Consider the following 14,158-nt stretch of genomic DNA (forward strand, 5'->3'; position numbering starts at 1 on the left):
CACTTCCTACCAAGTCTAGGGAAGATATATCTAATGAAGATTTCAGTGTCATACGTATCATACTAAGAACATGTGTGTGCTTCTCTGTTTATAATCTGTCCCTCAGTACAGTGACTCCAGGAAAAAAAAATATTCTCTCGCTAGCATGTCTAAAGTGCCCTCTTTTTGAGTATGGCCCGTATTTATTGCCAGTATCTGCCCTTGCTTTGGAAGGGGTTCAGCTGTGCAGTCTCTTCTTCCTCTTTGCTGTCTCCGAATATGGCCTGGAAACATAGCTTGCACTGACTCCCTCTGCCTGTCCCCGATGCCAGCAATGGAGCATCCTTCTTTCCTGAGCGAAAGGACTCTTTTACCCTTTCACTGAATCTTTCGAGGTTTTTACAAGATTGACTCTCACTGCAAAAGTTCAGAAAAAAAATGGTTTAAATTTTTATGGTTGATTGAATAGCAACCACTGTTATTGTGTATTCTGATGAAATAGTTTCCTAGAGAAGCTAGAATTGGGGGTGTGTTGGATGTGTGTGAGGGAAGCCAGGCTTAGAGAAGGAGGGTAAACAGAGCATGTGCAGATATAGAGGAAAGGCCTTGGGCATTCGATGTTCTAGACTGAAGTGTGGGGCCTCCTTACAACGCTGATTTCCTTTCCCACCATGTGGCTTTGTTTTCCTTTGGTCTACATGTGTCTCTGAGAACATGTGTTTGGGGATCAGTTGTTCCGTCATGACTCTTCCTGTTGCGGCTTGCCTTAGGCTGCTGATTGCATGAGAGACGAATGCTATTCTCTTAGTATTGCGGTACCTATCACTTAGCTTTGAGTTTTCTGTTTAATCCCCTATTTTTCTGAGGGTGGCCCTTTTTTTCCTATTTTCTATTTGGTCTATTTTTCTTTACTAGTTTTCCAAACCCAGTGGCATAGTCTGCCTTTCTCTAGGGTGACCTTCTCCTCATAGGCTACTGTTAGTCACTCTTCCCAGCCCTTTGCCAGCAAGCCATTGCTTCTCATATGTCCCTGCTTAATAATATAATATGCACAGACGTGTGTCACGTGGAAAATACCGAGACTATAATGGACACACATCTTTATATGGCTTTTCTTGTTAAAAATAGAATCGTATGTGGTCCAAAAATAAAATGCCTGAACATTGATTAAGACGTGTGTTTTGGGAAACATCAAATAATCAAACACAGCAATATATCATAATAACGCTTCATTGAGTGAAGAATATCATTTTTGAGATCTCTGTGATGAAAATATCTGAAGGGATTAAAGTTCTTAACACCACATTTGGGGAAACCCACCTCTATGGCTCCACACTTTCATCTGATATTCAGCCATATGTTCTCTCTCCCTCCTCAGCGTCTGCAAGAAGGAACTGGATCTCTTTCTATTTGTATAAATCAGAGCGGTTCAACCACACAGCAGGCCATAACACATGCTTCCCTGCTTTCTTCCCCTCTCTTAAAGAGTGGGGCGCTTTGTCCTGTAGAATCTGGACAGAGTCTACCACAGGGCAGGGCTTATTTTTGAGGTATTATTATATTAACTGATTGTTGGGCAGCATGAAGGAAAACTTCAGTGTGGTATGGGCACTGAGGTTGACTAGGACCAGAGAAGAAAATGACAGGTCAGTGCTTGGCTTCTCACTAAGTTATCTTATGTAGTTCAGTTGATGTTGAAAATGTGGAGCAAGGGTACAAACCAGTTCTTTGATGGTCCCTGGGTCTAACCAGTTGTTCTCACTTTGTACATTCGGTGTGTATGGCTTTTTTAGATTCCAATCTTCTGCCATCTTTATTGTCCAATTTCACCCAAACATGTACTATAAGGTAAACATACTGCTATTCCATACTAAGTAATTGTCAGTCCTGAATGTTCTTCGCTGCCAATAAGATTAAGCAGTTTGGTGAACGTGGTAGCAGGTGCATGAAATTCCAATGCTAAAGAGGCAGAGTCAGAAAGATCAAGAATTTGAGGGGAGCCTGGGCTACACAACAACAACAACAACAACAAAAAGGTTTAATCTAGTTCCCTAATGTTATAGATGACTTATCTTTAAAATAGTCAACAATCTATTCTAAAACTTGCCATTGAAAATCATATTTTCTGGGAAGTGATTTTTAATTTAACTGAAGTGTTTGGAAGTACGTTTCTTTAAAGAATTAAATAATGTAATATAATCTCACCATGTTCTATGTGGAGGGAATTAGCCAAGGGTGAAGCATGTACATTGAAGCAGGGGTGAATGGGACAAATGAACAGCAAATGACAGTTGTCAATAGTTGCTTAGCTGAGCTTGTTACAATCCAGACATAAGACCATCCCAGCTTCCAGCCATCAGCATGTATGGTTCCTCCAGTAGGCCACCTGAGACAGTTCCGCTTCTACTACCTTCTCGAAGGAGGCCCTTGCAGGTGAGCAACTTTTGCAGTGATTCTTAATCATGCCAGTGACTCAGAGTTGCTCTAGTGACTGCACCCATAGTGATGTCAGTCAAGTGTCCGTATGCTGCCACTGGCTAGAATTGGGACACTTAGAACAAAGACTACGTCAAAGAGGCATTTTTATTACTGTTGTGTTTCCTATTGAGACACTATCACAAATTTGATTCAATGTCTCTATTTGTGTAATAGTAGTTGCAATATCAGGGTGTACTAATTTAAGGTTTGGGCAACTCGCAAAGCAAGTGTGCACCATAGAGTCAGTTGAAGTGTATGTGACCAGAAAGCCATCCACGCAGTGGAGGGACAGCAAACTGTGGGTGAGCTTAAGATTAGTACTGAACACCATTAATGTGTTGATATAAATTTATAAAGTAGTTTCAAAGAGAAAATTAGAAACTCTAAAGTCAGAATTATCTAGAGAAAATGAAAGTAATAGATGAGAAAGTCTCACACCCCCATTATGATATGCGCCCACTGGGGAAAGTCAGCCTCAGACAGCACTGGTTTGGGCCATGCAGTACAACAGTGACCCCGCTAGACCTGCTTTCTCCTGCATCTCCACCTTGCAAAGTGGAAAAAAGAAAGAAATGCAAGCAAGTAAGCAAAATATGGTGGGTGTTTTGGGTGTGTCGAGTAAGGAGTGAGATCCCAGCAATATCAGTGTAGTGCTGATGCTATTTGACACGCTCTGTTCAAAAATATCAATGACCGAAGGACCGGATCTCAGGCATCCTTGATACCCCATAGGGTAGTCTTTAATTAAACGTCCTTGAAATTCTCTAATATGAACCCAGAAGAATAAATCTGCTAAGGAGGTTGTATTTCTAATGTCCAGCCGCTAGAGGGGAGGAGAGCCCATGCTACTTCTGCTTGGCCACGGTACCCTCCACACTGAGCCCCTGACCCCGGCAGGGCCCAGCCCCTGAATACATTGCTTCTGTTTCTGTTTCTGTGAAACTTTGACTTTTTGTTTGTTAGTTTTGCTTTTAGCTTTGTGGAGGGGAAAAAAGGATGGAACCACAGGCTTATATTGTTGGGGGGAAAAGATAACGTGAATCATTAAATCAGCTAATTCTTAAGAAACACCTCTTTTATAAAAATTCAATTTTAAAATGGGACAATTTTAGAGACAATTTAAAAAATGCAACTCAGTTGTATTCCAAACAAAATATACTATGCAAGAAACTTATAACAATATCCACTCTAAACACTAATGCTCAGGAGCCTGGCTTTTTATTAATGTCACTACTATTTGACAGACTTTTAAATGATTTTTAAAATACATTTTTGTACGTTTCTTTCCATGCCCTCTCAATAAAGCTTTCATTCTAGTAGAACGAAAGATTTGGTATTTTTTTTCCCTTGGCAAGTTGTAGTAGATTTTGTATATGCTGCACTGTTCTCCCAATGGAAAGGATTTAGTGTAACATTTCTCTCAAAATTGCAAGCCCTCTCTTCTGTCCTTCAGCATTCTTGAAAGGGTGTAGGTTTAGCTGGCATCTTTGGCTTGAGGCACTTAGAATTACCTTTCTCTAAACATACAAGGGTATAAACTTCTCTTCCTACAGAATAGAATGATCTAAGAAATTTTTTTTTCTTCTAGGAAATACACATAAGGTTAGATTTTAGCCCGGTTTTGGTTTGGTCTGGTTTATGGTTTATATATATATATATATATATATATATATATATATATATATATATATATATATATATATATAGAGAGAGAGAGAGAGAGAGAGAGAGAGAGGGAGAAGAGAAAGAGAGAGAGAGAGAGAGAGATCTGTGTGTGTGTATGTGTGTGTGTGTGTGTGTGTGTGTAAAATCTGCTACTAAAAACAATGCTGGTCACAAAGTAGATCTCATTTTGTTGAATGAAAATTTGTATCCATTAAGTATGGTAAATTTGGAAAACTAATGCATATTACCCCTGCCTGGTAGGAGATAAATGAATAAATATCGACATTATGAACACTCCTTGTCCCTGCCTAATTTTTGTCAGTCCCCTCCCTCACAGAATTGCTACCTGACATTTCTTTACAAAGAACTGGTTGGGGTTGTTAAATAGAGATGATGGTGAATACTGAACCATGTTGCAACAGTGCTGGAAATTTCTAGAAAGAAAAAAAGATACATTTTCACAAAATCCTTACCTGTTTCCTCCCACCCTTTTACTTTGGGAGCCCCAGGCTTGGTGCTCTGCCCTTTGGGGAAGGATCAAAAGCTTGCTGGTTGTGGAGGTACCCCAGGACAACTTCCTGGAAGGTTTTATAGAAACCCCATTTTAAGCTTGGGGTTCCTGGCTGGGCTTAGCTTCCCCCACCATCCACAATGATGAAGTCAACTATTACTCATGTTGGGTTCAGTCTACACTGATTTTAGGGAACTACAGGAATATGGCAGTAAGGAAATTCTATACCCTGTCAAAGCAATGCAATTGGCATTCATAAAGGAACGCCCTTGGCAGGCTGCTGCAGGTCATGGGTTCTCACTGTCTTAGAATCTGCTTTGGAGGGGCCACTGTGTTAATCTCAAAGACATTATCTTTATTTCCTTAGAGCAACAGATAATTTTGGGAGCCTTGGGACAGTCATTGAAACTTTCACTTGCAATGTGGCTGCTTTGAAGCAGAAACCTGTCTGGACTCTAGTTCAGTTGGCTATTGGCTCTCCAGAGCCCAAAGCTGTTCTCTGGGGGAGCAACTCTCTTCTGAGGTAGCCATTTCTTTTCCACTGGATATGATTAGATGTGAAAAAGATTGTTGACAGTGTTAAGCTTGAAATGGAGTGACCTTAGTTAACCCACTGTTAATCCTGTTCAGGTAACATTCCAGCGTGGGCTGCCAAGAATCCCTTTATTGGACACAAAAACCAACCTGACCTGGAAAACAGCTAATGAATCTTTTGAATCTTTTTGATGTGGCGCTGAATATCTTTAAACTCCTAGTCTTTATGGAGCGAAAAGGGGGAAGGGACTCCATGTTAACTTTTTCATTTTTTGCAAAAAAAAAAAAAAAAAAAAAAAGCTCTGGTTTTTTAATTCAGCCTTCATTCCTCAGCACTTGGCATGCCCTAATCCTGTCTCCAGCAGCCATCACCATCCAACCACCTTACAGATGAGGTAAAGTAATGATATTTCAGTTAAATGGCTGGTCAATAAACACTGTAATTAGAAACAGGATAACAGCCAAACTCATGCTTTTGAAGTAGATAAACACTTCTATTTGAGGCAAAACTATGGTTGAAGTTTCAGGGCAGGTGGTGTGGGTGGGAGCAATAAACTAAGAAAGAGTTTGAAGCAGAAGTCACATTCGAGTGGCATTGCTATCAAGTGGGAGCAATGGCAGGGTCTCCTCTTAGAGTCTTCAGCCTCTAGAGTCTGCCCTGACCTCCTTTCAACAGGGCACTTCTGCAGAAGGCTGCCCACAGAAGGGCTGCTTGCTGCATGATCCTGCTCCAATATCAGCCACACTGGAGCTATTTTACAGAGCAGCCAAACAAGTTCAGGCAACCCAGATCTTTATCTGCTTTGCTGAAAGGGACTGGTTACATTTTAATCTAAGTTATATAAATGTTTGTTTTGAAAGCAAACTGACACACTCGAGTCTTCCCTCCTCCCCTGATTTCCAGTAAATAACTTCTCCCTTCCCTCTTTCCCTCCCTCCCATCTTTCCTCCACCCCTTCCCCTCTCAAAAAAGAAAAGGAATATAGAAAATTAAGTAAGTATATCAAATGATGTAGATTATTGAGTATGTATGTATTCTTGCTGCTTGGGTTGTTTAGATGTCTTGTGATAAGAGCTAAATATAGTTGTGTGTGTGTGTGTGTGTGTGTGTGTGTGTGTGTGTGTGTTGTATGTATATTGTATGTGGGGAGGTATGTATGTACGTGTAGTCGTATGTGGAGACCAGAAGCTGAGATTTGCATCAATATCCTTCTCTATTCTTCTTTGAATCTCCCACTAAACCCAGCTTACCCTGGGTTGCCCTACCTCTGCCCCCTGAGTACTGAGAATGCCGGTGGCCACTGAGCCTGCCTAGCTTTTATGTGGGTTATGGGGATCCAAAAATCTGGTCCCCATGCTTGCACAGGCAAGTGCTCTATCCATAGAATCATCTCCCCAGCCCTAATCCAGACTTCCTAAACCTCAGCTCGAATGGGCTTAACTTACATCCAGGCAAATATGATCCATATCTCCATCTGATTCCATCCATTTCCTTGCCACACCTAGGAGCCGTGTTGCTTTCAATCTCTATAGGTTAATTTTTCTTTATTAGGAATTCATAGTAACTAAATCACAAAACCTCGCTTTTCTGTATTGGTTTCCTTTGCTCAGCATGTTTTGGAGATTGTCTACATTATGTCATTAATCTGCCCCTGAGCAACATTCCTTTGTTGAAACATGAAAAGTTTGTTCACGTGCTTAATTATAATGTACCATTGTTTCAAGTGTCCAGTTACCATGAATATACATGTTAACCATGTTTGAGAGTATTCTTATTGATGTAGACCATGCTTCACATTGGAAAAATCTACTACAATTTTTATGTGGAAATGGAAGTATATCTTGGATGCTGTAAGAAATTTTCAGCCCTTTAAAAAGGATTGTAATAGTCTTACATACCTGCCAGTGAAGTCTGAGGGCTTCAGTGTCCTCTCAGCATTTAGGGAGTTCAGTCTTGTGAGGTGGGTTGTCCTGGTGGCTTTTATCACATCTGATAATGAGCAATGACTTTGGGCCTCCTTCTTTTGTAATCTACATATTATCTTGGTGAAGCTCTCCTCATCTCTTTTGCCCTTTAAAAAAAATTGGCTTGATTCTTGTGTGGGAGGAGGGGGGAGATCACATATGTCTATTTCCTTGTGGTTTATGGTTTTATCAATCTCTCCAGCCCAGTCTGATGGTATATTGAGGCAGAGTCCTACTGTATAGCCCAGACTAGCAGGGAACTCCTGATCCTTCTGTCTCTAGTCCTTGAGTCGAAGGAACTCACAATTCTCTGCCCATTCATCAGTTTCTCTTACAGAATGGAGGTTGACTTTTGAAGACAGGTTATTGCTTTGTTCTTTTATGGATTGTTAACCTGAAGAATACTTGAACAAATCTTTGCCTACACACAAATATTTTCTTCTAAATTGTTAGCAGTTTTTGTTTGGTACTTGCAATTCATGTTGGGCAGCCTCCAAGTGTGGTGTGAGGTGTGTATCTAAGTGTTCAAAGCTTCTGTGCTTTTTCTGCATGTCAATCATCCGAGAGTCCTTTGTTAAGAAGACTGTTCTTTCTTTTCTGTTTCCTTTTCTTCCTTAGTGAACACTCATTTATCCACATAGTTGCAAAATTAATTTTTTCATTTTGGTTCATTTTCTCTTTATATGCTGATATATAATCTTAATTATTTTATTGCTATACCTTAAAACATGAATCTATCCTTGTTCTTAACATTCAAAGTGTTTTGACTACATTAGGCCATGATCATTTTCATTTAAGTTTTAGAGTCAACTTTTCAAAGTCTACAAAATAAGCCTTTTGATATTTTGGATGGACTTGTGTTGAATGTGTGAATCAGTTTGGAGCAAAGTGACATCTTAGCAGGATGAGTCTTTCAGTCCCATGAAGTTCCATTTGTCACATATTGGTGCTGTTTCTTTAGCAACTTCAGTTATGTTAAGAAAAAGTCTGATCCATCTCTATTTGAAGTGCTTCACCTACTTTCTCCTCTATCATTTTTAGAGTTCCAGGTTTTATGCTAAGGACTTTCATCTCTTCAGAGTTGATTTTCTGCAGGGTGAGAAATAGGGACCGAATTTAACTCTTCTCTGCATGGGTATCCAGCTTTCTCTGCACCACTGATGGAAAAGACTATCTTTTCTCTAATGTCTATTTCTGCATCTTTATAGAAATTAGGTGCTGTTGTATGGGCGTATGTCTGGGTCGTCTGTTCTGTTTCACTGATCCGTATATCAATTTTTTGTGTTACTATCATGCTGCCTTTATTACTGTGGCTCTGCAATATAATTTGAAATCAAGTATAGTGAAAGGTTTTAATTTAACCTATTTGCTGGGCAGGGCTTCCATATACAGCTTAAGATTTTTAAAATATATTTCCATGAAGAATGGCAATAGAATACTGAAGGAGATTGTGTTGACTCTGTAAATTGCTGTTGTTTGTACATTGGGATATTTTGTCTTCTATTTATTTTTATTCTTTTTAATTTTTCATTGTTGATTATCTAGCACTTCAGACACTATATTGAATAAGAGTTAAAAAAACTAGAAAGAATGAACATGTGTCTTGATCCTGATTTTAATTTAAACTATCTCTGTTGACTATAGGTTTAATGTATACAGTTTCCATTATGTTGAAATGTGTTCCTTCTATTCCAAGTCTCTTCCTGGCTTTTATCATAAAGAAATGTTGGACTTTTGTCAAAACCCTTTTCTGAACCTATTGTGATGACCATGTGATTTTTGTCCTTATTCTAATTGATATGAAGGGCTACAGTTGTGGACTTGTATATTTTGAACTATTCCTGCATCTATGGAAAGAATCTGTCTAGTTCATGGTGAGTGTTAGTTTTGATAAGTTTTTGAGTTCTGTTTGCAAGTATTTCTTTGAGAATTTTTGCAACTGTGTTCATTGTGAGTATCAAATTACCATTTTCCTTATTGCAGTTGCCATATCTCTGTGTGGATTTTGCGTGACAGTGTTTTCTTCTTACCCACTTCACAGACGACACCAGCACATCAGGGACACTTCCGTGTTGACAGTCTGGGAGAATTCAGCAGTGAATCTATCTGGGCCTGGACTTACTTTAGTTGGAAAATTTTTGATGTTTAAATGTTATTGCTTGTTATAGATCTTTGTAAGTTGTTGGTCTTTTCCTAGTTTAATTTGGGTACAACACTTGGGTCTAGAAATTCACCCACTTTTTCTAGATTTTTCAAATTTAGTGGAATGTAAGATTTAAAATTTGTTCCAATGAGTTTCTAAATTCTGTTGGCACCTATTATATTGCAGTTTTCTTTCTTCTTCTTCTTCTTCTTCTTCTTCTTCTTCTTCTTCTTCTTCTTCTTCTTCTTCTTCTTCTTCTTTTTTTGTAATTTTATTAAATTATAAAAAGTTTCCATTTACGCCCCTCCTCCCATCACCCTCCCACTCCCCCCCTCCCTCTCCTTCTCCCTCTTTGTCCCCTAGGGAAGTCAGGGTCTCCTGCCCTGTGGGAAGTCCAAGTTCCTCCCCCCTCACTCCAGGTCCAGGAAGGTGAGCATCCAAACAGACTGGATCCCAAAAATCCAGTATATGCAGAGGAAACCAGTCCCAGTGTCATTGTCAATGGGTTCTCGGAAAGACTGCAGGCCAGCCACATTCAGAAAATCCGGCCACATTCAGAGAATCTGGTTGGGTCACATGCTCCTTCAGTCACGGTCCATCTGGCCTTGGTAAACTCTCATTAGATCCGACCCCTTGTATCAGTGGGTGATAGTATCCCTCGCAGTCCTTCGTCATTTTCTTCCTCCTTTTGCTCCTCGTTTGGATCTTGGGGGGCTCAGTTCGGTGCTCCAACGCGGGCCTCCATCTGTATCGTCATCCAACGCCAGATGAGGGATCTATGGTGATAAGCAAAATATTCATCAGTATGGTCACGGGCCAAGGCCGGTTCAGGCACCCCCTCCTCTGTCCAGAGAACAATCTGGGGATCTCTCCTTGGACCTGGGATCCCATATATAATCAAGTTTCCTGTAAACTCTAATATGACTCCCTTAGTTGAAATATATTCTTCCCTGATCCCACATTCATCCTTCCTCCCTTCCCCCCATCCCGGTCAACCGAGCTTTCTCCATTCCTCCCCTACTCCCTTCTCTCTAACCCTCTCCCCTTCCATCAACCCTCCCACCCACCCCCATGCACCCAAGGTTACCTGGGACTCTTGACTATTTCCTACCTCCTGGCTGATAGGTAAATAATCTTCATCAGGTTCGTCTTCTTATTTAGCTTCTCTAGGATCATGAATAATAGGCTCAAAGACCTTTAATTATGGTTAGAATCCACTTATGAGTGAATACATACCATGTTCCTCTTTTTGGGTCTGGCTTACCTCACTCAGTAAAGCGTTTTCTATGTCCATCCATTTGCATGCAAAATTCAAGATGTCATTATTTTTTACCGCTGAGTAAAACTCTAATGTGTATATGTTCCACACCTTTTTTAACCATTCTTCTATTGAGGGGCACCTAGGCTGTTTCCAGGTTCTGGCTATTACAAATAGTGCTGCTATGAACATAGTTGAACAAACGCTTTTGTAGTATGTTTGGGCATCTCTAGGGTATATTCCCAAGAGAGGAATTGCTGGGTCCTGAGGGAGGTTGACTCCCAGTTTCCTGAGAAACCTCCACACTGATTTCCAAAGTGGCTGCACAAGTTTGCATTCCCACCAACAATGGATGAGTGTTCCCCTCATTCCACATTTCCTCCAGCATAGGTTATCATTGGTGTTTTTAACTTTAGCTATTCTGACAGGTGTAAGATGGTATCTCAAAGTGGTTTTGATTTGCATTTCCCTGATCGCTAAGGAGGTTGAGCATGACCTTAAGTGTCTTCTGGCCATTCGAAGTTCATCTGTTGTGAATTCTCTGTTCAGATCAGTACCCCCATTTTTTAATTGGGTTAATTAGAGTTTTAGTGTCTAGTTTCTTGAGTTCTTTGTATATTCTGGAGATCAGACCTTTGTCTGATGAGGGGTTGGTGAAGATCTTCTCCCAGTCAGAAGGCAGCCTTTTTGTCTTACTGACAGTGTCCTTTGCTTTACAGAAGCTTCTCAGTTTCAGCAGGTCCCATTTATTCATTGTTTCTCTTATTGACTGTGCTGCTGGGGTCCTACTTAGGAAGTGGCCTCCTGTGCCTATATCTTGTAGACTACTTCCCACTTTCTCTTCTATCAGGTTCAAAGTGGACAGATTGATGTTGATGTCTTTAATCCATTTGGACTTGAGTTTTGTGCATGGTGATAGATATGGATCTATTTTCATTCTTCTACAGGTTGACATCCAGTTATGCCAGCACCATTTGTTAAAGACGCTTTCCTTCTTCCATTGTATACCTTTAGCTCCCTTGTCAAAAATTAGGTGTTCGTAGGTTTGAGGGTTAGTATCTGGGTCTTCTATTCGATTCCATAGGTCGACTTCTCTGTTCTTATGCCAATACCAAGCTGTTTTCAATACTGTAGCTCTGTAATAGAGTTTGAAGTCAGGGATAGTAATGCCTCCAGAAGTTCCTTTATTGTATAAGATTGTTTTGGCTATCCTGGGTTTTTTGTTTTTCCATATAAAATTAATTATTGTTCTCTCAAGGTCTGTGAAGAAGTTTGATGGGATTTTGATGGGGATTGCATTGAATCTGTAGATTGCTTTTGGTAGAATTGCCATTTTTACTATGTTGATTCTCCCAATCCAAGAGCAGGGGAGGTCTTTCCATTTTCTGGTATCCTCCTCAATTTCTCTTTTCAAAGGCTTAAAGTTCTTGTCAAATAGGTCTTTCACATCCTTGGTTAGAGTAACCCCAAGATATTTTATGGTGTTTGTGGCTATCGTGAAAGGTGATGTTTCTCTGATTTCCCTCTCCGTTTCTTTATCCTTTGTGTATAGGAGTGCCACTGATTTTTTGGAGTTGATCTTGTATCCTGCCACGTTACTAAAGGTGTTTATCAGCTGTAGGAGTTCTTTGGTAGAGTTTTTGGGGTCGCTTATGTACACTATCATATCGTCTGCAAATAACGAAAGTTTCACTTCATCCTTTCCAATTCGAATCCCCTTGATCCCCTTATGTTGTCTTATTGCTATTGCTAGAACTTCAAGCACTATATTGAAGAGGTATGGAGAGAGTGGACAGCCTTGTCGTGTTCCTGATTTTAGTGGAAAGGCTTTGAGTTTCTCTCCATTCAATTTGATGTTAGCTGTCGGCTTGCTGTATATTGCTTTTATTATATTTAGGTATGATCCTTGTATCCCCAGTCTCTCCAACACCTTTATCATAAAAGGGTGTTGAATTTTGTCAAACACTTTTTCAGCATCCAATGAAATGATCATATGATTTTTTTCTTTCCGTTTATTTATATGATGGATTACATTGATAGATTTGCGTATGTTGAACCATCCCTGCATCTCTGGGATGAAGCCTACTTGATCATAATGGATGATTTTTCTAATGTGTTCTTGGATTCGGTTTGCCAGTATTTTATTGAGAATTTTCGCATCGATGTTCATGAGTGAGATTGGCCTGTAATTCTCTTTCTTGGTTGTGTCTTTGTGTGGTTTTGGTATTAGGGTAACTGTAGCTTCATAAAAGGAGTTTGGCAGTGACTTTTCTTTTTCTATATTGTGGAATACATTAAGGAGTATAGGTATTAGCTCTTCCTGGAAGTTCTGGTAGAATTCTGCATTGAAACCATCTGGTCCTGGGCTTTTTTTGGTAGGGAGATTTTTGATAACAGCTTCTAGTTCTTCACGACTAACAGGTCTATTTAGATTGTTCACCTGGTCTTGGTTCAACTTTGGTATATGGTACTTATCTAAAAAAATGTCCATTTCTTTTACATTTTCCAACTTTGTGGCATATAAACTTTCGTAGTAAGATCTAATGATTCTCTGTATTTCCTCTGTGTCTGTGGTTATGTCCCCCTTTTCATTTCTGAGCCAATTAATTTGCAAGTTCTCTCTCTGCCGTTTGATTAGTTTGGATAGGGGTTTGTCAATCTTGTTAATTTTCTCCAAGAACCAGCTTTTTGCTTCATTGATTCTTTGAATTGTTTTCTGTGTTTCTATTTTGTTGATTTCAGCCCTCAGTTTGATTATTTCCAGTCTTCTACTCCTCCTGGGTAAATCAGCTTCTTTTTTTTCTAGAGCTTTCAAGTGTGTTGTTAAGTCTCCAATGTGTGCTTTCTCTGTTTTCTTTAGGTGGGCACTTAGTGCTATGAACTTTCCTCTTAGCACTGCTTTCATTGTGTCCCATAGGTTTGAATACGTTGTGTCTTTGTTTTCATTATATTCAAGGAAGACTTTAATTTCTTTCTTTATTTCTTCCTTGACCCAGGGGTGATTTAGTAGTTGACTGTTCAACTTCCATGAGTTTGTTGGCTTCCTGGGGGTACCATTGTTGTTGAATTCTAATTTTAATCCATGGTGATCTGACAAGACACAGGTGGTCACTAATATTTTTTTGTATCTGTGGAAGTTTGCTTTGTTACCAAGTATGTGGTCAATTTTCGAGAAGGTTCCATGAGCTGCAGAGAAGAAGGTATACTCTTTCCTATTTGGGTGGAGTGTTCTATAGATGTCTGTTAAGTCCATTTGATTCAGTACCTCCAGTAAATCTCTTATTTCTCTGTTAGGTTTCTGTCTGTTTGACCTGTCCATTGGTGAGAGAGGAGTGTTGAAGTCTCCTACTATTAGTGTGTGTGGTTTGATGACTGCCTTGAGTTCTAGAAGAGTTTCTTTTACATATGTGGGTGCCTTTATATTAGGGGCATAGATATTCAAGATTGAGACTTCTTCCTGATGAATTGTTCCTGTTATGAGTATGAAATGTCCATCTCCATCTCTTCTGATTGATTTTAGTTTGAAGTCGATTTTGTTAGATATTAGAATGGCCACACCCGCTTGTTTCTTAGGTCCATTTGCTTGGAAAACCTTTTCCCAACCCTTTACTCTGAGTAGGTGTCT

The 14,158-nt window shown here is 39.7% G+C and overlaps 1 long non-coding RNA gene across 2 annotated transcripts in view; it reads left to right on the forward strand.

Moving 5' to 3' along the window:
• Positions 1-6,050: 6,050 nt before the first annotated feature.
• The window catches only part of LOC125412301 (uncharacterized), a 42,041-nt gene continuing 33,933 nt past the window's right edge, over positions 6,051-14,158 (forward strand). For both annotated transcript variants that reach the window (XR_015000810.2, XR_015000811.1), the window contains exon 1: positions 6,051-6,161. This is a non-coding gene — a long non-coding RNA (uncharacterized LOC125412301). The remainder of the gene's footprint in view (positions 6,162-14,158) is intronic.

The sequence above is a fragment of the Myodes glareolus genome, chromosome 3 (assembly GCF_982192425.1).
Source record: "Myodes glareolus chromosome 3, mMyoGla1.1, whole genome shotgun sequence".
NCBI classification, from domain to species: Eukaryota; Metazoa; Chordata; class Mammalia; order Rodentia; family Cricetidae; genus Myodes; species Myodes glareolus.